This window comes from Bidens hawaiensis, unplaced genomic scaffold (genome assembly GCF_021521415.1).
Source record: "Bidens hawaiensis isolate Kalapana, Puna unplaced genomic scaffold, B.hawaiensis_p1.1 tig00019676_1, whole genome shotgun sequence".
In the NCBI taxonomy this organism is placed as follows: Eukaryota; Viridiplantae; Streptophyta; class Magnoliopsida; order Asterales; family Asteraceae; genus Bidens; species Bidens hawaiensis.
The window spans coordinates 166,813-190,141 of record NW_027492988.1 but is presented as its reverse complement, the minus strand read 5'-3'; the positions used below and the strand labels follow the sequence as shown (position 1 = coordinate 190,141).

Here is a 23,329-nt window from a genome sequence, read left to right as displayed (position 1 = left end):
GCTTTACTTGGCAAAGATATATTCGATGATTCGAATAACCCACTTAACGGGCCCGCAAGTGTTCATCTAGAAGTGTGGTTTTAATGAGGAAGATTGGTGCAAAGAAATAGTATTCAAAATTTCAAACTCATTATTTTCGCATTCGTAAGAATTCTTTTTAAAAGTTCATTAATTTGTCAATTTCACTCGTCTTAAGTTTAATAATTTGGTCAAATTTAATAAGAATAATAATAGCTAGTTTTAATAAAAGAGGGCATTTTGAGAATATGTTTATCCACTTTTTGATATAAATTTAATTTAATTTGTTTTCTTATTCTTTACGTACATCCAAGCCCATAGTGAGTGATTACAATATTCAACTAAATTATTTTTAAAATGCAAAATTTTAGTTATAGTATTCTTGAAATGCTAAACTAGACATGATACACATATCGTTTACTATAGCTAATGATGGTACTGTAACGAACTAAATGATACCAACTGAGTTCTCACCGTGACCCTGTCACAAAGCACGGGTTTAAATTAACTTGTTATAATATGAAAGTGGAATGTATTAAGTTATTAACCTTTCGATAAAAGTAAATTATTTTATTATATCATTTCGATTTCAATTACTTGTCACTAGACATCATCTAGCTGTATATTTTCGTTTCTCTATATGACAGAAATCATATATATATATATATATATATATATATATATATATACACTTTTTAACTGAAGAAACACTAATCGACCCCGGGCAGATTACGGATAATCTGGGGGTTAAGTAATGTTTCCCACGAGGGTTAGGTCCGGCAAAGAAGGATGTTATTCAGATGACCTGCAAAACAGACACCGTGAGCTCGTCACTGAGAAGGGGGGGTTCCTCCTTGTGACCACCCTCCGGCGTGAGAATCAGACTAGATTACTCTGAATATAAGTGTATATTGAGAGAAATAGCTAGTGAAGGTAAAATACCAGATGATCATACCGTTCCAAGGTGTTGGAGTACTTATAGCCGAAGGTAGGTTTCCAAGCAGGTACAGCCAGCTGTATAATATTCCTGTTATACCAACTACGGGCTACGCACGTGCCATGCTGGTTGGTGGGTAGGCAGCGGCTGATAGTGACCAGGCCGGCTGTGTACTGTTCCTTTTCCACCAACTGCAGGCTATGTGCGTGCCACGACAAGGGTTGGTGAGTAGGCAGCGGCTAATAGTGACAAACAGTACTAGAGCATGCTCCTCGTACTGTTTGCCGGTGAGCTGTCACCCTGTGATTGGTTCATGGGCTGCTTTGGTCAGATCTTGTCTATTTTGTCCATACCTTGGCAGGTATAGTACAAAAGATCTTCCAAAAGCATACGGACTGGCTCATTTGGGCGGGAGTATTCCCGCCTTGCTCATTCCTTCAGGAGACACTGAATTATTTAGTGCCTTGTGCGTGTAGCCTTGCTATTAGTGCGGGTAGCCTTCCCTGATGGCTTGTATCCGCAGCTGTGGGGACAGGCGGGATACTTCACCATTGGGAGGCTTTCCCTGCGGTAACAGCTGGCGTACTGCGCGTAAGGTCTTCATCTCTGAGCATGGTGGGTCCTGCGGAACCAGTTGGTCCTTGCGCAGACGTCCCTCTTCAAGGTGAGTCTTGCGGGTCCAACTGGGTCTGCTGGGACCTACCTCTTCATTAACCTAATCTCCTATTATGTTCAAAACATCACGAGTTCACAACTCATTTTTTATGATAAACATATATAGTTGTAGAAATAATCATAATGTAAACATAATGATTAATGATTTGATAGTTAAAGCATATGAAAAATAATAAAATAGATGAGATATGTGATATGTGTTTGTAAACTAGTATAAAAGAGAAGATGCCATTCCTTACTATTGTCCATTAATCAAATAGGACCACAGCTACAGCTAATTTTTTAGTTAAAAAAAATGTATTAAAAATATTGATTTGATAATCTGGATCAATTTATTTCAAATTAAATGACTTTGATTTTACGTTTTCACTACTCAGTAGTGCTTCTTCAAATAAACCAAATAAAATGTGTTGTAATTTATATAATGAATCAGTATAATAACTACATAAATGTTTCTAAGTCTGTGCAATGATATGTAAAATATCATAAATGCTTTACTATAATAAAAAGGTAATAACTTTCAACAAATAACAATATACGGATGCAAATACACCTGATTCATGATACTAGAACGTAACATGAACCATTTTAATATATAACCCGAGCCAACTAGCCAAGGGTCAAGAGATCAGCAAGCTAAGCCTAAGCCTAACTACCACATAGAGCTTTGTGGGCTAAGGCTTAAGCGAACCCAAAACGCACTAACAAATTTTGTATAATCCAACTATCCAAAACTGACTGAAGCGGATACATGTACACCCTTATTCATGAGACTATGAGAGTGGATTTATGAATCACAAAAGATGAACAGCTAACATCTACCTAAATTTCTGAAACTTATTATTATAATAAACCAGTATCCGGGCCCGCGCTTCGCTGCGGGACCGTTAAATCCAAAAGAAGAACATATGTAAAAACGTTGAACCACGCCTCTCAAATCTATATCCTATATTGAGTCGATGATAAAAAAGAACAGTCTAATCAAAATTATTGCAACCCGTATATGAAATTAAGAACAAAATAATTAAAGATCCAAATTCTTATACTGGTTCATACTTCATACAACATGAATGTATTTAATCATCAAGTATTAACCTATATTGTTAAAAGATGGTCATGAAGAAAGTATTAGAAAATTACATAAACTGATAAAAAATATAAGAGTAAAGGGAATGTAAAAAAGAGAATAAAAAACAAACACAAAAGAAACAGAAATTCAAAATGAAATCCACTACGTGTAATGTAGTTCATTGACTAACTCACTCATAATATATGCATTAAGGAAATGAATGGTACATGAAGCTATAAAAGTGGTACAATAATTCTACATTAAATTGAATAGTAAAAAACTCTCATAATTAGAATCTGCTTTTTAATACATACATTAATGCATTTTTTACTCTTAAAATTATCCATACATTTCGGTTACCGAGTTTAACTATTCACGCTAATAGTTTTGTTTTGTAACATTTGGTTTTGTGTATTTTATTTACAAAAAGCTCACGAATTTACTCTTTTGTTACCGAGGAAACTTCTCCGGACGTCAACCATCCTGTTAGTGTTACTATTCCCACTTGTGCAAACATAATTGTAGAGTCATTCTCTCATTCACATTCGCGTCCAAAACATGATGGTAATAGTTGAAGTTGGGAATTCCTTATGAACAACATTTCTTTTGCTCAAGGTCAATCTGCAATGTAACTAGGGTGTTATAATCATCGGCCCTATAAAGTCATCGTCCTCAAAAGACGTTTGTCTCACCTTCCCAAGAGGTATAAGAGTGGTTCGGATATCATTTGTTAAACATGTCCTATTTTCCATCAATATTGTTCACTTACCCATAAGAAGCTCATAGATTACTTTTGGTTGTCCTATATCTAGGGGTGTTCAAAACCGGATATCCGGAGTTTCGGATATCTTATTTTAGGATATCCGAAAATTTCGGATAGTCGATTTCATTATCCGAATCCGTATCCGAATTTTCGGGTATCCGTTCGGATATCCGAAATTTCAATGGATAATATAATCAATGTCAAAATCTGAAAAACACTATAGGAATCAAATTGGCTCAAACTGGCTAAAAGTACCATGCCACAAAGCGTCATCAGGCCATTCATTCATATTAACTTTTAGACTGATACTGATGTGTTAACACTGTGACATGTTATGCAAATCTCTTCTTTAACAACACTAAGTTCAAATTAACCATTTCACCCATCACAAATTTTTCCAAAATCTAACTAGTAACAAATGACTTTTAAAAGGTTTACAAATATTAGAGCTGTCCACACAGTAAAATTTCCAATATCACAACAGTTCAAAACTTTCATTACAAATATTAGAGCTGTTAATACGGTCAACTTTGTCAACACGCGCTGGTAGTTGGCGGTCAATCACATGCAGTTCAGTCCCCGTCATGCCCGATTTACACCTTCCATGTTAGCGTCAGACCGATGAATAAGGCCAGGTTACCTTCAATAACTACACAAAAGACTAGATACATTTAGGTAATTTAAAAATGATGCAATTATTGATTAAACCAAAAAAATGCCTCCTAATTTTGTTAACATAATGGATAAAAATAATTTAACCAATGAAAATAACATACAATTAGCATGGTCCTAAAAACTTAAGTGCGTCTGTGTATGAACATAGAATCATATCATCCTAAAAAACCTCAACCAGTATTAGTATAATATCGTAATAAGTCAGAGTAAAGATCTTATAGAACAAATATTTTAACTATAATAACAGTCAATTAAGAATTAAAGATTTTGTCTATTGAAACTTGAAAGGGCATCTAATAATAAAATACTGGCTGACTATAAATAAACAATATGTAATCTTCAAGTCCCAATATATCCAGATACATTCAACTGATACCTAAAATTAGTAAATCCATGATGTTGCCTACCGTATGAATCGCCCCATGAGACATTATTAATAAATGCACCCTCACCTCACATCTGCTACCTGCTCAACCGCGAGCTATGATTCAAGTTTTCAAAATTAATTATAACGTTTAAAAATATTTTTCGTAAATTCACCCCATGTGATATTATTGGTAAAAGCACCCGCGAGTCACATCTGCTGCATGCTCGCGAGCCATGATTCAAGTTTTTGAAACTAATAATAACGTTTTAAAAATATTTTCGTAAATTCACCCCATGTGATATTATTAATAAATGCACCCTCAACTCACACCTACTACCTGCTCAACGCGAACTATGATTCAAGTTTGTGAATAATAATAACGTCTAAAAATATCTTTCGTAAATTCAATGTATCTAATATGATGAATACATTATAGAAGTTAATATTCTTACCTCAAAAGAAAAAGCAAGACTTCATTTGTCAACCGCCCAACAAATTCTTCTCACTTATCCTGCTTGCCAAGCACATAATAATATATCATGTTCATTCCACATTAATAATTAAAAAAATGTATTTAAAATTTAAAAAACAAAATGATTAAAGGTACCATATGACTTCTTGACAAAAGATGCATTTGATGAGAACCAATTCATAATCCCCCGAATAAGCATACGTTTATTATTAAGCGGGTTTCCAGGAAGATAACGCGTATATGATACGTCCTTTCCAGCCTTGCAACAACCAATGACCCTCTTCATCGATCCCGAAATCTCTATGGTAACATGACTTCACTCTCTCTTTAGCCAATTTCAATATCTCTCGTTTAAGCGGTATCTGACGAAACCCAGCTCTTAAATTACGAACCTGCCACTGCTTATACGTTTCTGGTCTCTCAATTCTCTCACCGCCTTCACACGCAATAACATTCATCGCTTCACGCCCCCAAAAATTTTTCTCAATGAGTGTTCTCTCGGGTGTCTCACGTGTCGTGTTAGCCTCTATCATATCAAACATAGACGAGAAGAAAAACAAAGCTTCCCGAAACCTCGTGATAAAAAACGGGGCGTTGTAAGACCCGTTAATAACACCTTGAATAAACAAGTCGGGTTTCATTTTCCTAATAAGGTTTACAACCTTACTCCTCGGACTATCCACCATCACCGTCTCGTCAAGCAAGTACCTAAACCTATACGCACAATTCACAATTAACGTCTCGTCACTATCAAGCTCGAGATCATCGATCGTGATTGTTTCCCACTTTTGAGCTATCGCTTTGAACTTCAACGGAACGTTAAACGTTTCGGCATAATTCGCTAACCGAGATCCGGTCTCCTCGACCCGTTCAGACGGTCTAAATCCCGGACATGGAAAATCAATGCCTGTGATCCTAAGCTCCGGGGGCCCACCGGGCCGTTTAGATAAACGTTGAATAAAACACGGCCATTGAAACCCATAAAGTATACCAAAATCCACAATATGCAGCTTCTTCTTATTCTCAGCCGCGTGGAAAATCGTTTTATTCGATAAAAAGTTCGATATTTTCAAAAACGGGCAGCAAGTGAGAAACAAATGGTACGATTTCAATATATCTACAGCAGACGGGTGTCGATTAAGCAGGGCTTTGTATATCTCCGTTCCCGACCCCGCCATCCGTGCTTCCAGCCCGGAACAAAAATAATGTGCCATTCTCTGCATCCCGTCACCTGTCGGTGACGAGTGTTCTCTTATCTGTTTAATTAAATCAACCGCACTTCTTTGATCATTACCCGCAACCACTTGCGCACATAAACTTAACAGCGTCCTCAAATCCACCACATCCCTTTTCACACCCTTTTTACCGCGCCCCTTCATACTACTCTTCGGTTGACTTTTATTGACCCCACTATGCACAAAACCACCTTGAGGCAACTTTTTACCATTACAAAGCAACACATCATCGAACATTTTCGACCTCACGGACGGGTCATTACAAACCGCAGACTGCTTAAAAATCCTCCCGTCTTCATTAACATCTTCAGAGTAATAATGGTTTTTCTTTCCTCTCGATTCGAGGACAGGTAAACTAGTTTCATGTAACTTCTCGGTCTTAAAAACCACACCATTTTGAAAGTGTGTAACCGGTACGTGTCCGCTTTGAATACTCACGGGTGAATCAGCAACACAATCTGTAACACAACTATTACTACTTGTCGAGAACCCGGGCTTGGAGTCAACATTCAAATACACCTCCGATCCAATAACCGAACTGTAATCACTAACATCACAGCTAAAACCTGAACTCCCGTTAGTATCAAACATCGGCTCGTTGACCATAAGCACGTCGTAAAACGACTTCTCGGCCGCTTGAAGCGCAGCGGGCTCGTGCAGCATAGACGTCTTCTCCTCTATGTTTTCTTCCATAAGCATCTGGTTTATGTACTTGAAAACGACGTCGCTTAAGTCAAAGTCTTCATGATTCAAGTTCGAGCTAGAGGATGGACTAGACCTTGTAATATTATTATTAACCGAATTTCGGCATAATAACGGCTCGTTGAGATTCATGGAATTGAGAAAATTTGGATCTGATAAGACTGTTGAAGATCCGTTGAACTTAAAGGTATTCGGGTTCGGGTTTGGGTTCAGTAAGGCGTAATCATCAGTCCATATCCCATCTATGATCAATCTATATATCTACCACAAAAAAAATTAAATAAATAAATCATTTAAGATAACTATAAGCATCATCCATCATATATTTCATATCATGACCTAATTATCTAAACTATCAAAATATGGAGATAATTGTGAAATATGAGAAGAAGCAAAATAATTGGGAAAGATATAGAAAGTGTATTATATTTATATATGTACTATACCTGAGAAAATAAAAGGCCTAGAAAGAAGGGTGCGAGAGAGAAAATGAAGTAACAAGTGTGTAGAATGAAAATGAGTTGTGAGAGAGTCTTCAGTTCTTCACGGGTTTAATAATTACATGGAAAATCTCCACCGTTCAATCTTAATATTACGAGATGAGAATTTTTTACATCTATAATTACACTAAAAAACACTACATTTTCTCTCTCATATACAATTAAATAATAATTTTTTACATCTTTATCATTATATTTTTTCTCTCTTCTACTCACAACCACTTTCAAATATATTAAAAAATAAATAGATGATGAATAGTGGTTCTCAAAATTTACACATCTTTTTAAATTTTCTCTCTCCTTTACTCACAACCCCTTACCATTCTCTAAATTTTTTTTGAGATTTTCTCTAACAAATATTTTAGAGGACCTGATGTGAATGCTCTTAGTTACAAAATTAAGTCGTTTAAAAATAAAATTCATAGACCATGGGTTCTAACAATATTATTCATGACTTGTTGGACACAACTATGTAAGTAGCTCTACAATATGAATGTAACTACAAATGTGAAATAATTAATAAATGATTAACGAGTCAAGCTTTAGAGATAGTGTTTTAAACGAGTTGAGCTCAAGATTTAAAGAATGTGTTTTAAGCGAGCCAAGTTCAATCTGAGTCCTCTTTAGGTTAAAAGTTAAAATGAGTCAAGCTTGAGCCTTAGGACGCATGGATTGTCTCGGATCGTTTACACCCCTAATAGACAGTGGCAGAGCCACATAGAAGAGACCGGGTACGGCTGAACCTAGTCCATTCTCAGTTTTATATATGATTATAGGTAAGATTTAACAAGCGAACCGATTCTTTTTCGATGAACGAACCCAGTGTCATGAAATCTCCAAAAACATTTCTGCGTTCATCGGTGAAAAAAAATACAAAACATAAATTTCAAATAGAGACAACGATGTCATTTTCTTCAGCTAGTTTGTTGTCGTTTTGTAACATTTTGAGTACATGTCATTTAATTTTAGGGCACCCATGGAAAAGAAGACGGTTTGAGGGGGAGTCTTGTCAATTTCTCTGGGCTCACAAATGTAACATCCCCAAAATTTTGATCCAAATTTGACAACTTAGGAAAGTTGAGGGATCAAAAATAATACCAAGTCAAATCATGAGAAAATATTAAATAAAGAAATATAAGAAAAATAAGGAAATAAAAATATTTCCTAAAGTTAAGTTTACTTACATGAAAGAAATTCCATCCTACATTGGAAGATGTAAGAAAGTGGAAGCATTCCACTAAGGTATAAATAAGGAGGATGAAATCCATCCCACGTGGAAAGTGGTAAAGGAATGGAAACTCTTTATAAGGAAGAGAATTTCCATAGTTATATTCTTTTATAAATATCATGCACCAAGTGGTCCTAGCGGAGGGTGCATAGCACCTGACACGCACGGGCTCGGGCGAGGACGAGGACGATGGCGACGACGACGGCGACCACGAAGGGCGTTGGGCGCAATGTGGCGCTTTCTTTTATGAATATCATGCACCAAGTGGTCCTAGCGGAGGGTGCGTAGCACCCGAAGCGCACGCGCACGGGCTCGGGCGAGGACGAGGACGATGCCGATGGCGACGGCGACGGCGAAGGGCGTTGGGCGCAATGTGGCGCTTTGACGGCGACGGCGAAGGAGTATTGATGGATGAATCTCGCATATAGCAACTTACGATGGAGTCTATGATGTCAACACAATATAACGTGTCATCGTGCTGTTGCGGATATTACATAGATTTTCCTATGTCAAAAGTGATTGCCTCGTCAGTGACCCTGAGAGTGAGTTTGCCGGTGCAAACATCAATGATAGCCTTTGCGGTGGCTAAAAAGGGTCTTCCTAAAATTAGAGGTACACTTCTGTCTTCCACCATGTCTAGAATCACAAAATCTACTGGGAAAACAACCTTGTCAATTTTGACAAGCATGTTTTCAACAATGCCCCGAGGGTATTTAACGGATCGGTCAGCTAACTGAATGCTCATGCGGGTGGGCTTTGGTTCTTCTATCCCTAGTTTTGCAAAAACCGCATAAGGCATTAAATTAATACTAGCTCTTAGGTCAGATAGGGCATTGCTAACAGATAAATTTCCTATGAGACAAGGGATAGTAAAACTCCCTAGATCAGTCATCTTTGTCAGTAGCTTGCTTTGGAGGACAGCTGAACATTCTTCACTTAGGGTGACATGCGAGAGCTCCTCCAGCTTCCTTTTGTTTGTCAGCACTTCTTTGAGAAACTTGGCATATTTTGGCATCTGAGCAATAGCCTCGACGAAAGGGATGTTGATATGGAGTTGCTTAAAGAGTTCTAAAAACTTCCCATACTGGGCTTCCAATCGCTCCTGCTTCAGTCTTCCAGGGTATGGAATAGGCAGAACATAGGTTCGGACTGGCTCCTTAGGCTGTACTGTGCTTGTTGGAGTCAGCCTTTCCTGCGTTTCATCAGGAGATTTTTTCTCCATAACTGATTCTAAAGCTAGTGTGACAACAGTGGTTGTACCGCTCCTGAGTGTAACGGCGTTAGCTGTTGCATTTGGGTTGGTGATTGTGTTTCTTGGAAGAGTGCCAGGTGGTCTTTCGGATAATTTTCGGGCAATTTGTCCGATTTGGGTTTCTAGGTTCTGAAGTGATACTTGTTGGCTTTTGAGATCGACTTCATGTTTTAATAATACTCCGCTGATATCAACGGCTCTTGAGTCGGCTTTCTTTTCTGCTTCATTTGTTTTGGTCATTAGTTGGATTAGCATTTCTTCGATCTTGGAGTAGCTCGGGTTTTGATGGCTACTAGAACATTGATCTTGAAATTGAGGTTTAGGCTGAAAGGGTTGATTCATTGCTCTTTTTTCGAATCCGGGTAAAGGTTGAGTGTTACCTTCGTCTTTCCAGCTGAAATTCGGGTGGTTTCTCCATCCTGGATTGTAGTTATTGCTGAAAGCGTTGTTCTGTCGAGCGATGAAATCTACTTCTTTCATGGCCATGAAGACTTGCTTACAATAAATTGTCTTATGGCTTCCTCCACAAGTGTCACAGGTGAGTCTGGTTTTTGATAGTTCGGCTTGAAGTTGTTCGAATTTTTTAGAAAGAGCTTCAAGCTGTGCTATGACAAGAGTGTTGGAATCAACGTGGTGTATTCCTTTATGTGTAGGTGTAGATCTTGGTGGGTTGTAAGCAAAACTCTTCTTTGCGGCCTTCTCCAGGACTTCAAATGCTTCGTTAGGTGATTTGGATCCCAGGTCTCCACCAGCAATCTGGTCGATGGCTTGCTTGTTTTGATTGGATTGTGCGTCAAAGAAAGTTTGTACTTGTAACCATACGCTCAGTCCATGATGTGGACATCTTCTTAGAAGACTTTTGTATCTTTCCCATGCTGCGTGTAACGATTTGTCATCATCGGTCTGGAATCCGGTAATGTTGGCTCGGTATTTGACAATTTTATTGGGCGGAAAATATTTGAGGAGAAAATGTTTAACCATTTGGTCCCAAGTGGTGATGGAACCAGAAGAAAGAGATTCTATCCATTCTAGGTATTAGCCCCTCAGAGAGAAAGGAAAGTGTTTGAGTTTGATTTGATCTTCTGAACAGTTTTGGATTTTAAAGGTTCCGCAGATTCGTAGAAATCGAGATATGTGAGAAAGAAGGTCTTCGTCGAGGAGACCATGAAATTGAACTGAAACCATATGAATGGTGCTACATTTGATTTCGAAATTTTCGGTAATTCCGGGTGGAGCCACTCCATTGCCATAGCCTTCGAGAGTTGGCTTGGCATACTGGCTCATGTTCGGCTCATTGTTCTGAGCCGCCATCATTTCTTCGGTTTGATTTTCTCCTGATGTGGTAGCGTCTACTGATTCGTCTTTGATTGCTTCTGCGGTTTCTGTAGTCCGTTTACGAGTTCGTCGACGAAAGAGTCGTTCCGGTTCAGAAATTGGAGAAACAAGCGCAGACTCAAAAGTATAGGGCATACATGGGACTAAATCAAAATTAAACACTAAATTAAAAGTTAGTTAAAGTTAGTCTAAGTTAAACTATAAGTTAGGCTAAGCTATTCTAAACTATCTAAGGTTTAAGTTAATTAAGCTAAAGTAAGGTAAGGTAAATAAAGGTAAAAAGTAGACTAGCCGTAAAATTATATATTTAAAAAAAAATAAAAATTAAAGATAAAATAAAAGTAAAAAATTTGTATAATTATAGACAATGATTAAATTAAAACTTGGATTGTTCTTAGAAACGTACCGTGTCCCTGGCAACGGCGCCAAAAACTTGATGTGTGCTGCGTGTGGTAGTAAAATTATAAAAGGATGGAATGATTTGCTTTTGCACAAGATCGTGTTTTAAATTTATAAAAGTGATTTCTACAAAGACTAAACACAAACAAAATAGGCAAGTGTACCTATCGTATATGTAGAATAGTATTGGTAAGAACCAAGTATCGATCCGTGGACACAAATGTTTCTAATAATGAATCGTTATTTTACTTTAATCGGAGGTTTTAATCATTTGGGGTTAACTTTTGAACTTTTTATAAAATGTAAATACTTATATATAATATATAGGTGACCAAGATAAGAAATTTTAAACGAGTTTTTCAATTATGCGAAGGTTACCATCTAAGATCAAGAATCCACTCCATTTTAACATTGATAATTAATATTTAGACATGTGATAAACTTGTCATAGCAATATATGATAGATGGCTCCTTAAACCTTAAGTGAGCATCTTTGGCACTAAGGAGATAGCATGCGCATTTTAAAGTCAACCATTTTCTAATGTCATACCATCTCAATGATGTCAATTTAAGTTGGCAAGTAGTTTCGTAAAGTAGAAAGATTAGGATTGACTTCGATTTCTCAAATACCAATTCTAACAACTTCGGGTGATTGTAGTTCATCACACAACCTCCCCTTGGTTGATTTATGTAGGTTATAATTACACATTCCGTTAACATATGATTTCTTTAACTAATTTGATATCCTAAGCAGAGCCATTTTCGGATTACCAAGGTTTAGAAAAATACATCATAACTTATATCTCATCATTTCTAAGTACAATATAAGGATCCATGTTTCGATAATGTATCAAAGTATTTCTATCTTTCAAGAACATGAATCGATCATGAACGATTGCCAATGGAATTGACAACCACCAACTTTGAATTAGTGATTTAAGATGGTGAAACATTTCTCATCAAAAGATAATTGTAATATAACCATGTACTTTACTAGACTGCATCACATGTCTTGATTAATTATCAAGTAAAACAAAGCTTCTTCATAGATTTTAGATGGTAAAAGGAGTTTAGCTCATAATGAGCATGATGATAAACATTAAGATGATTGATAATAACAAATACATGTTTAACTTGGAACAATCTAACCAAATGTAGATGAATCCTTCTTCTTAATGATGATAATGATTGTTGATGATGATGATTGATGGTGATGATCTCCAAGCCTTCAAACATCTATAATCTGTTTCTTCTTCAGGAAGAAACATCTATAATCTGTTTCTTCTTCAAGAAGAAACATTCATTGACTGCCAGTATTGAATGTAAAATCTTATGTTTATTAATCATAAAGAAACAATGTTTTTATTATATTCCTTGTGTATGAAATGCTATGTTACTTAATCGTTAAGAAACATTACTATAATCCTTTGTATATTAAAAGCTTATGATCAAGGTTTGGGCTATACCCTCGACTATGGTCTAAGCCATATAATAATAGTACCATAATGACTTAGGTCAGAACCCTTACCTTACACGGTTATTCGAAGTTAGATACCTAAGTTTGTACGAGCAGTACTTCTACTCTATGTCGCGTTCTGGTGCTTAGATTGTTAGAACTTCGGGGCTTAGCACGAACTTCGAGGTTCCGTCGGTATGTGGCACGGATTACGAGGTAACGATTGTCAGGTCGGGGCACGGAAATCGAGGTAGTGAGAGAGTAGTTCTAGAGAGAGAAAGAGTTTGGTGTGAAATGGGAATGAGCCGTGAGCCCCCCTTTTATAAGCTGATTCTGGACCCCGTCGCGGTACGCGATGGGTTCCTTTACCCCGTCGTTTCAACTTTCGTTTATATATATTATAGATAATACATTTAACAAGGGCAAATTAAGACACCCATTTTTAAGTAATTTACAACACTTAGAACATGATATACATGTGTTAGTAAGGGTAAACATGTCTTTTAAACACAATCCATTCACCTTACAAATTTGGTCCCTAATCTTTAACATATTATATTTTTAATTTAACTTGTAAACTGACTTCCCACCCATGATTTTTAAACGACTATAGCCTTTTCATACGTTAATATTTTTATAAACAAATTGCACCATAAAAACGAACATTTTATTCTCTTTAATTTGGATATGATATTGTTGTAATTTTTTTTCATTTTAAATAAATTAATATGTTACGTATGGGTGTTCAATGTCGGTTTTGATGGTTTTTAAGTTAAACTTGTGAGTCCAACCGTTAATACCGATTTTTTGTCGTCCAAAACCAAACTCAACCATTGAAAGTTGAAACCGAATCGTTACTAACGCCCTGGTTCCAGTTTGGTTTCACTAATTTAAACTTTAATAATAGATTTAGTTTAAAATAATTAGTAATTTAAATGTACCATCAATTTTAACTAAAAACCAACATATATGATACTTGAGATGATCATAAATAAAAAATAATAATTTTAGTCACATAAATGGTAAATATTAATGGAAGATATAGGACGTGAAATAATAACAACAGAGATTACAAAAGAAATCATATTGCAATTAGATTAATTTACAGTTTTTTCTGGTTTCATATGGCTGGTTGCCGATATAAACTGCGAACCAACAGTTCACTAGCTACGTTTTGAAAATTTTGAAACCGACCAACAAACCGAAAGTAAAAAGGAAAAAAGAAGTCAAACCAATGACCGATTTAAACGATTTCAAAGTTTTAACCGAACCATAAACACTTATATTTGTACATGGTTAACAGGTTCAAACACCCGCTGCATCACGCGGACACCCGTCTAATTGTTTAATATATAAAATGAGCATAGAATTTAAACCGTTACTAAATTGTTTTGATATTATTGTTTGATCATTCATTTCACATATGGACAACAAACAATTTATAGTGCTCAAAATTTCTTCATAAACAACTTGATCAAAGTTAGCAGTTGGAATGGTCTATTTCCGCTTTAAATATGATATATACCCCTTCACCATAGTTATTGATGTAATTGTCCCTTCACCATGCTTTGATCATGTTAGATAAAACAACAGTATTAGTGTTTAGGATCAAATGACAAGAAAATAAAACCACCAGAACATAAATGCTAAATAGAAAAAAAGACCAAAAAAAAACCTTTTTGGATGGAAATGCAAAAATGATCAAAATACGGACACAAAAGGTGGTAGTTCGCTATCCAAATTTTGTAATTAGTTAACCATCGTCATACGTTCAAAAAAACTTAACAATCTTTGTACTGTATTGTTGACTCGGATTTTAAATTGTATATTATATATTGTTGGTGATTATGATAATAACTGATGTAATTAAAATTCTTTTAGTTTTATTCGTATTGAACATCACGACAGCTCCCCTTAAAATTATGTTGATCCCCAACGAAAAAAAATCATAGGTACGTCACTGATTGTGTTGTACAAATATTGTCACTCTAATTAGTTGTTATTGGGTGCAATTGCTAGTTTGATTAACTGTAACTCGCAATAACTATTAAAAATATGAATACAAATCTATCTATTCATATACATATATGCAATAAAAGGATATGAACACTTATAATAAATTTGATACAAAAAACGCTGGAAATTTGATATATAAAAGATTTATTGGATGACTTTTAAACAAATCAAAATCAGATAGTATTAGTTTTGATTCAAAACTCAAACTGAAACTAAATTTATAAATAATAATATATTATTTAAAACCATGGTGACTATCTAATTTTAAACAATGCGTATATAAAATAGTAATTGTTTATAGTGAAAGATATTAAACGACTTAAAAATTCACAGAATTATATGATTTGATCGTGAAAACAGTTGTTTATTTTGGGGTAGTCACTATAGTGAGCTAAAGTCTTCCGACTAATAAGCGATTGATGTTGATGTTCTTCGGTATTATCTTATGGCCTTATATGCTACATTCTGAATTGACAAGGGTGTAGTTGTTTTAATTAAATACAAAATAACGTTGTGTTAGTGAGTTATTTAAGATATAATTGATATATGTCACACCCCCATCTTAGATCTAGGCGTGTGATCAATAGTTGGTACCATATTTGTAAATAAATCAGAGTTGCGAGTTAATGCGGAAGACTTTAATAAACATATGGATTTAAAGTTAAAATATTTACATTACAAAAGACGAGACAAAAGTCTTTGGTTATGTTTGTATGTCTTTGGTTACAATTTCATACCCCGTCGCAACACAGGGGTGAAAATTCTAGTTATAGTAATATGTGTAGCACCATATTTTGTTTAATGGTCATCATCATTCATCCATATTTATTATTATTTTTTTGAACGGCTAAAATATTATTAAAGAACTCTTATACCTAACAAGAAGCTTGAAACGGAGGAACATACAACACCAAACTTCAAAAAAATATTAAATGTAAACTTACACAAACTCGACCAATCAAGTTCCCCCCATCTTTTTCCATGAGAATGTAATCCTTTTGATATCATCTATCATCATTTTAAAAAAAGTATTCGAACTAATCGGATGAATAGTGGTTATATGAATGATGGTTGCATTTTATATTGAAAATGAGTTGTTTCTTATAGTCGCGACTAAAGATGTTATGATTCATTTTCAATACATGAAAACGCGTATGGAATAATTATAACACGTAAGCCTTTTTATTTAATATAACTTTGTATTAAATTAATGTTGATGATATACTTTGTTATGGTTGTGATATTGTGTTTTATTTATTTGGCCGAATGATAGGCCCGACCCATCCGGGCCCGAAAACTTTGACGCCGAAAAAAATCGAACATCAAAATATTCCGAACCCATAGAAAAAATTTCCTAACTCCACCATGCTAATAGAGACTTGCTTAGTTGAATAATTTTAACATTTGTTTATACGACCCACATCAGACTGACTTATTTGGGGTTAAGTTATTTGGCTTGTCGACTAAAATGGATCAATCTTAAAATAATGTTATAACTCCTTAAAAGATGGTGTTTTGAAGTCTTTGTGAAAATGTTCATATAACTGTCACCAATAAATATACGAGTTCAATTTAGATTTACCAATTTAGTATAGTGGTATTAAGATGTTTTTTAAAGTATAGTACATTTCAAATGATAAGGGCTCAAAGCTCCATGGCATATAAAAAGGTGAAGTAATAGTATGTCGTAAAAAAATAAATATTAACCCTACATTATTACGATGTATTAGCACTTATATTTATCTATCTATATATTATATACTAGTTTTTATCCCTTGTATTACGGGGTTGTTTTATAATGTTTGTTCTAATATTTATTTATTTTTTGAATTTATATTTTTTTATTGTATGAAAGTTAATAATATACTTATAGTTTGATAATAAATTGTTTTACAATAAATGAGATGTTATAACCCAGTTTAAAAGCTATATGGTTTTGATGAAACCCAAAACCCGTTTATTTTTTTTACTATAAAATTAGTTTTTTAATTATAATTAATAATAAATATTATTTATGAAAGTTATTAATATACTTATGGTTTGATGAGACCCAAGACCCGTTTATTTATTTTTTTACTATAAAATTGGTTTTTTAATTTAAATAATATATATCTTTTTTAAAATAAATAAGATGTTAATTTTTAGTATATCCTATTTTATAGGATTTTTACATAAATAATTTGGTGAGAATAATTTTAAATTTTATGAGATGTTATAACCCGTTTAAGGAATATCTGGGTTTGGTAAGACCCATACCCATTAATTCGGGTCAAATGCATGAGAAGCCTCCATTTAAAAATCAAGCAAATCTGGTGATTCCAAAAAAGGGGGAGCGACCACATCAGGACACGTAGGATTTTTATGTTTTCGTTTATATATATTATAGATAATACATTTAACAAGGGCAAATTAAGACACCCATTTTTAAGTAATTTACAACACTTAGAACATGATATACATGTGTTAGTAAGGGTAAACATGTCTTTTAAACACAATCCATTCACCTTACAAATTTGGTCCCTAATCTTTAACATATTATATTTTTAATTTAACTTGTAAACTGACTTCCCACCCATGATTTTTAAACGACTATAGCCTTTTCATACGTTAATATTTTTATAAACAAATTGCACCATAAAAACGAACATTTTATTCTCTTTAATTTGGATATGATATTGTTGTAATTTTTTTTCATTTTAAATAAATTAATATGTTATGTATGGGTGTTCAATGTCGGTTTTGATGGTTTTTAAGTTAAACTTGTGAGTCCAACCGTTAATACCGATTTTTTGTCGTCCAAAACCAAACTCAACCATTGAAAGTTGAAACCGAATCGTTACTAACGCCCTGGTTCCAGTTTGGTTTCACTAATTTAAACTTTAATAATAGATTTAGTTTAAAATAATTAGTAATTTAAATGTACCATCAATTTTAACTAAAAACCAACATATATGATACTTGAGATGATCATAAATAAAAAATAATAATTTTAGTCACATAAATGGTAAATATTAATGGAAGATATAGGACGTGAAATAATAACAACAGAGATTACAAAAGAAATCATATTGCAATTAGATTAATTTACAGTTTTTTCTGGTTTCATATGGCTGGTTGCCGATATAAACTGCGAACCAACAGTTCACTAGCTACGTTTTGAAAATTTTGAAACCGACCAACAAACCGAAAGTAAAAAAGAAAAAAGAAGTCAAACCAATGACCGATTTAAACGATTTCAAAGTTTTAACCGAACCATAAACACTTATATTTGTACATGGTTAACAGGTTCAAACACCCGCTGCATCACGCGGACACCCGTCTAATTGTTTAATATATAAAATGAGCATAGAATTTAAACCGTTACTAAATTGTTTTGATATTATTGTTTGATCATTCATTTCACATATGGACAACAAACAATTTATAGTGCTCAAAATTTCTTCATAAACAACTTGATCAAAGTTAGCAGTTGGAATGGTCTATTTCCGCTTTAAATATGATATATACCCCTTCACCATAGTTATTGATGTAATTGTCCCTTCACCATGCTTTGATCATGTTAGATAAAACAACAGTATTAGTGTTTAGGATCAAATGACAAGAAAATAAAACCACCAGAACATAAATGCTAAATAGAAAAAAAGACCAAAAAAAAACCTTTTTGGATGGAAATGCAAAAATGATCAAAATACGGACACAAAAGGTGGTAGTTCGCTATCCAAATTTTGTAATTAGTTAACCATCGTCATACGTTCAAAAAAACTTAACAATCTTTGTACTGTATTGTTGACTCGGATTTTAAATTGTATATTATATATTGTTGGTGATTATGATAATAACTGATGTAATTAAAATTCTTTTAGTTTTATTCGTATTGAACATCACGACAGCTCCCCTTAAAATTATGTTGATCCCCAACGAAAAAAAATCATAGGTACGTCACTGATTGTGTTGTACAAATATTGTCACTCTAATTAGTTGTTATTGGGTGCAATTGCTAGTTTGATTAACTGTAACTCGCAATAACTATTAAAAATATGAATACAAATCTATCTATTCATATACATATATGCAATAAAAGGATATGAACACTTATAATAAATTTGATACAAAAAACGCTGGAAATTTGATATATAAAAGATTTATTGGATGACTTTTAAACAAATCAAAATCAGATAGTATTAGTTTTGATTCAAAACTCAAACTGAAACTAAATTTATAAATAATAATATATTATTTAAAACCATGGTCTATCTAATTTTAAACAATGCGTATATAAAATAGTAATTGTTTATAGTGAAAGATATTAAACGACTTAAAAATTCACAGAATTATATGATTTGATCGTGAAAACAGTTGTTTATTTTGGGGTAGTCACTATAGTGAGCTAAAGTCTTCCGACTAATAAGCGATTGATGTTGATGTTCTTCGGTATTATCTTATGGCCTTATATGCTACATTCTGAATTGACAAGGGTGTAGTTGTTTTAATTAAATACAAAATAACGTTGTGTTAGTGAGTTATTTAAGATATAATTGATATATGTCACACCCCCATCTTAGATCTAGGCGTGTGATCAATAGTTGGTACCATATTTGTAAATAAATCAGAGTTGCGAGTTAATGCGGAAGACTTTAATAAACATATGGATTTAAAGTTAAAATATTTACGTTACAAAAGACGAGACAAAAGTCTCGTTTAATTTTACTTGTTTATATGTTTTACAAAACCATCATATTTTAATATTTACACAAAGTTATTCGAGCCATCAGATTCTTGAGCTCTTCATCTTTCAAGCTCTAATCTTGGTTACCTGCAAAATGTTATAAAATACGTCAGCAACGAATGCTGGTGAATATGCTGACGCGAAAATATTTTCTTTACTTAATCACCCCTCGAGACCACGTAAGCCTCGGCCCATCTTGGCTTAGGAATAATCAAGTTAAACAATCATTATAAACTTGAGTCTCTACACTAGGTTACCTCAGCAAAACACCGCAGCGTTTCGACATAACTTAGGTACCATAAATATACACATAGTCAGTCTCACTCGGACGTAACTTAGGTCCGGCCCATCGTGGCTGGAGGTCGTGACCAGGTGTGGTGCGATGTGTCCACCGCATACCACATATGTAAGGATCCAGACAAACGTGTACTACAGCCTGAGGGCTAGGCTTATACTCTTATTTACAATGTTTTTAGAGACACGTAGCCTCATGTAAAGTTTTACACATAACACGTTTGATTGTTTGAAAACAAGTTTGTAAAAGTGGAGCGTATTCACCTCTTGATAGGGATCGGTTTCCAACACCGTCCGTGAGTTCTTCTCTTGCTATCTCGCACCTATAGTACGAGTATAACTTTTGTTAGTCGGATACACGATCCGGCTTAAGACCTATAGTCTTATTTATCTCGATGAACCTTTAGTTCATAATCTCTTTTACTTTAAAACCTTTAGTTTGAATAGTAATTTATAAACCTTTAGTTTATTCTTAAAACCCGACATTTCTTCTTCTTTAAGAAACGTATTTTTTTCTTTATTATTTAAGTATACTCATTATACTTAAATAATATAATTTATAACAAAGAATAAACGTATACATATATATACTCATATATATATTTTATTTTTCTTTCTTTATTTTCTTTGTTATATATTGATGTATATAAAAATATACATCTTTTTAACATCAAATAATCTCTAAAAAACTGTAACTTCTATAGTATAATATAGTTAAAATAACTACTTATCATATTAAAATGTATTTTCAGGTGAATCCAAGCCTCAAATGAAGAAACGAATGAAAAGCCAAAGAAAAACAAAAGAAAACAGCAAAACATGGGGCTGTGCTTCAAGAAACATGGGGCTGTGCTTCAGGAAACATGGGGTTGTGCTTTCAGAAAACATGGGGCTATGCTTTTGGAAACACGTGGCTGTGCTTTTGAAAGAACGGGGCCGTGCTTCTGGTCACTTTTCAGAAAAGACAAAAAAAATCTACAAGAAAAGACAAAATAGTGAACAGCTGGACACGGGGCCGTGCTTTTGGAAGCACGGGCCGTGCTTACCTTTCAGAAACGACAAAGAAGAATTGAACACATGTCACTAAAAACCACGGGGCCGTGCCTACCAACCACGGGGCCGTGGCCACGTCACAGAAAAGACAAAACAAATCTGGCACATGTCATAAAATTGCACAAGGGCGTACTCATCAAGCACGGGGCCGTGCCTCACTATCCAGATTGCCTATAAATTTTCACACCCCGGCTTAGGGCATAGGCGTATGACCAATAGTTGGTACCTATTTTGTAAATACATCAGAGTTGCGGGTTATTTTAGCGGAAGACTTTAGTTAAATAAAATATTAAATTCATTTGAAAACTTCTCGGATAATAAATACCCGATGTTTTATAAAGCTTGTTGAAATACCATTTGCAATATTTTAATAATTAAAAACTGAGCCATCATTACATTGCGAGCATCTAACTCCATGAATGTCTTACTACCTGTACTAATCTGTATTCCTTGAAATGTGAGGAAAAATACGTCAGCTATATGCTGGTGAACAAATATGACTCTATAAAATATTTGAATGCCATTATAATACAAACGTAGTTTTCTTGACAATCTCAGCGGAAGCATTTCTACTTCCGGTATATGTACCACTGCCCTACACACATAACGGTATTCTCTGAGCCAAACGGCCCTGATTTGAGAACTGGTCGTGACCGTTTAAGCCCGCGGCTTCATTGCCTTTGATTGATTGATTGATTGATTGATTGGGCTTTAACAGTTATGTTTGGATCCAGACACATGCGTATTCGGTCTGAGTTGATATTATTCTCTACTTTGTATTATAACGTTTTAGAGATTTCATTATCTCATGTAGACATTGATTGACTCGTTAAGACAAAACACCCGTTCGTCTCATTGAGTATAAATATGTGTTTGACTGATGGAAAAGGTTTGAACGTATTCACGTTATAAAAGGTTTGAACGTATTCACCTGTGATTGACTGTTCTGAATGATATGGTTATCTCGTTTAAAACCTTGACTATGAATGAATGATTGATTGACTGACTGATTGAATGATTGATTGACCTATAATAAAATAGGTATATAAATATCCAGATCGTCTCTTGATCCGGCTATAGACCTTTAGTCTGGTTTAAATAGCTTTAAACCTTGATTGTTCATTTGTTTGAATAAAATATTAAGACATATAATCTTTATATTTATTTACCAAATCATATGTTGAGTTTCTTCTTCACGAAGAAACATCTGTAATCTGTTTCTTCTTCAAGAAAAAACGTTCATTGATTGTTAGTATTGAATGTAAAATCTTATGTTTCTTAATCATAAAGAAACAATGTTTTTACTATATGAAATGCTATGTTTCTTATTCGTTAAGAAACTATATCTTCTTATGAATGTAAATTGATGTTTATTAATTGTAAAGAAACATTACTATAATCCTTTGTATGTTTAAAGCTTATGTAAACATAATTTTGATCAAGGTTTGGGCTATATCCTTGACTGTGGTCTAAGCCATATAATAATAAAATAATAGTTTAGGCAGAACCCCTACCTTGTACGGGTATTCGGAGTTTGATTACCTAGGATTGATTAAGCTGTACTTCCACTCTCTATCGCATTCTAGAGCTTAAACTGTTGGAACCTTAGAGCTTGGCACGCACTACAATACTTGGCATGCAAAACGAAGCAACATATGGTGGCCATCGTGTTGTGCACGTACTTCGAAATAGATTGTTGGGTTATTTTCGGGTGGCACGTACTTCGAGGTATCGTCGGTATGTGGCATAGATTACAAGGTGATGATTGTCGGGTCGGCACGGAAACCGAGGTAGTGAGAGAGTAATTCTAGAGAGAGAATCTAGAGAGAGAGGCTGTGTTTGGTGTGTGGGGAATGAGCTGTGAAAACCCCTTTTATAGCTGATTTTGCACTCCATCGCGATACGCGATGGAGTTTTCCATGTGGCCGTCGCGTATCGCGACGCCACCACTTCTGCATGAACGCCACATGTCATCACGTGGCCTGACACGTGTCACCCGGATGTGACACGTGTGTGATGCGTCATCACGGTACGCGATGGCCGTCTCCTTGGACTCATCGCGTAGTGCGATGGGCCCCTGTATATTATTTTTCACTTTTAGTCCCTTGTCTTTGATAGCTTGTCATTTCTAGTCTGATTCTCGTTGTCCAAAAATAC

At 34.6% G+C, this 23,329-nt stretch overlaps 1 pseudogene across 1 annotated transcript; it reads right to left on the bottom strand.

The window, feature by feature from the left end:
• Positions 1-4,259: 4,259 nt before the first annotated feature.
• On the bottom strand, positions 4,260-7,158 carry LOC143558969 (scarecrow-like protein 14 pseudogene; annotated as a pseudogene). The gene is made up of 2 exons (XR_013139839.1): positions 5,112-7,158; positions 4,260-5,015 (listed from the first exon to the last, which is right to left on the bottom strand). The product of XR_013139839.1 is annotated as a scarecrow-like protein 14 pseudogene (transcript).
• Positions 7,159-23,329: the final 16,171 nt, after the last annotated feature.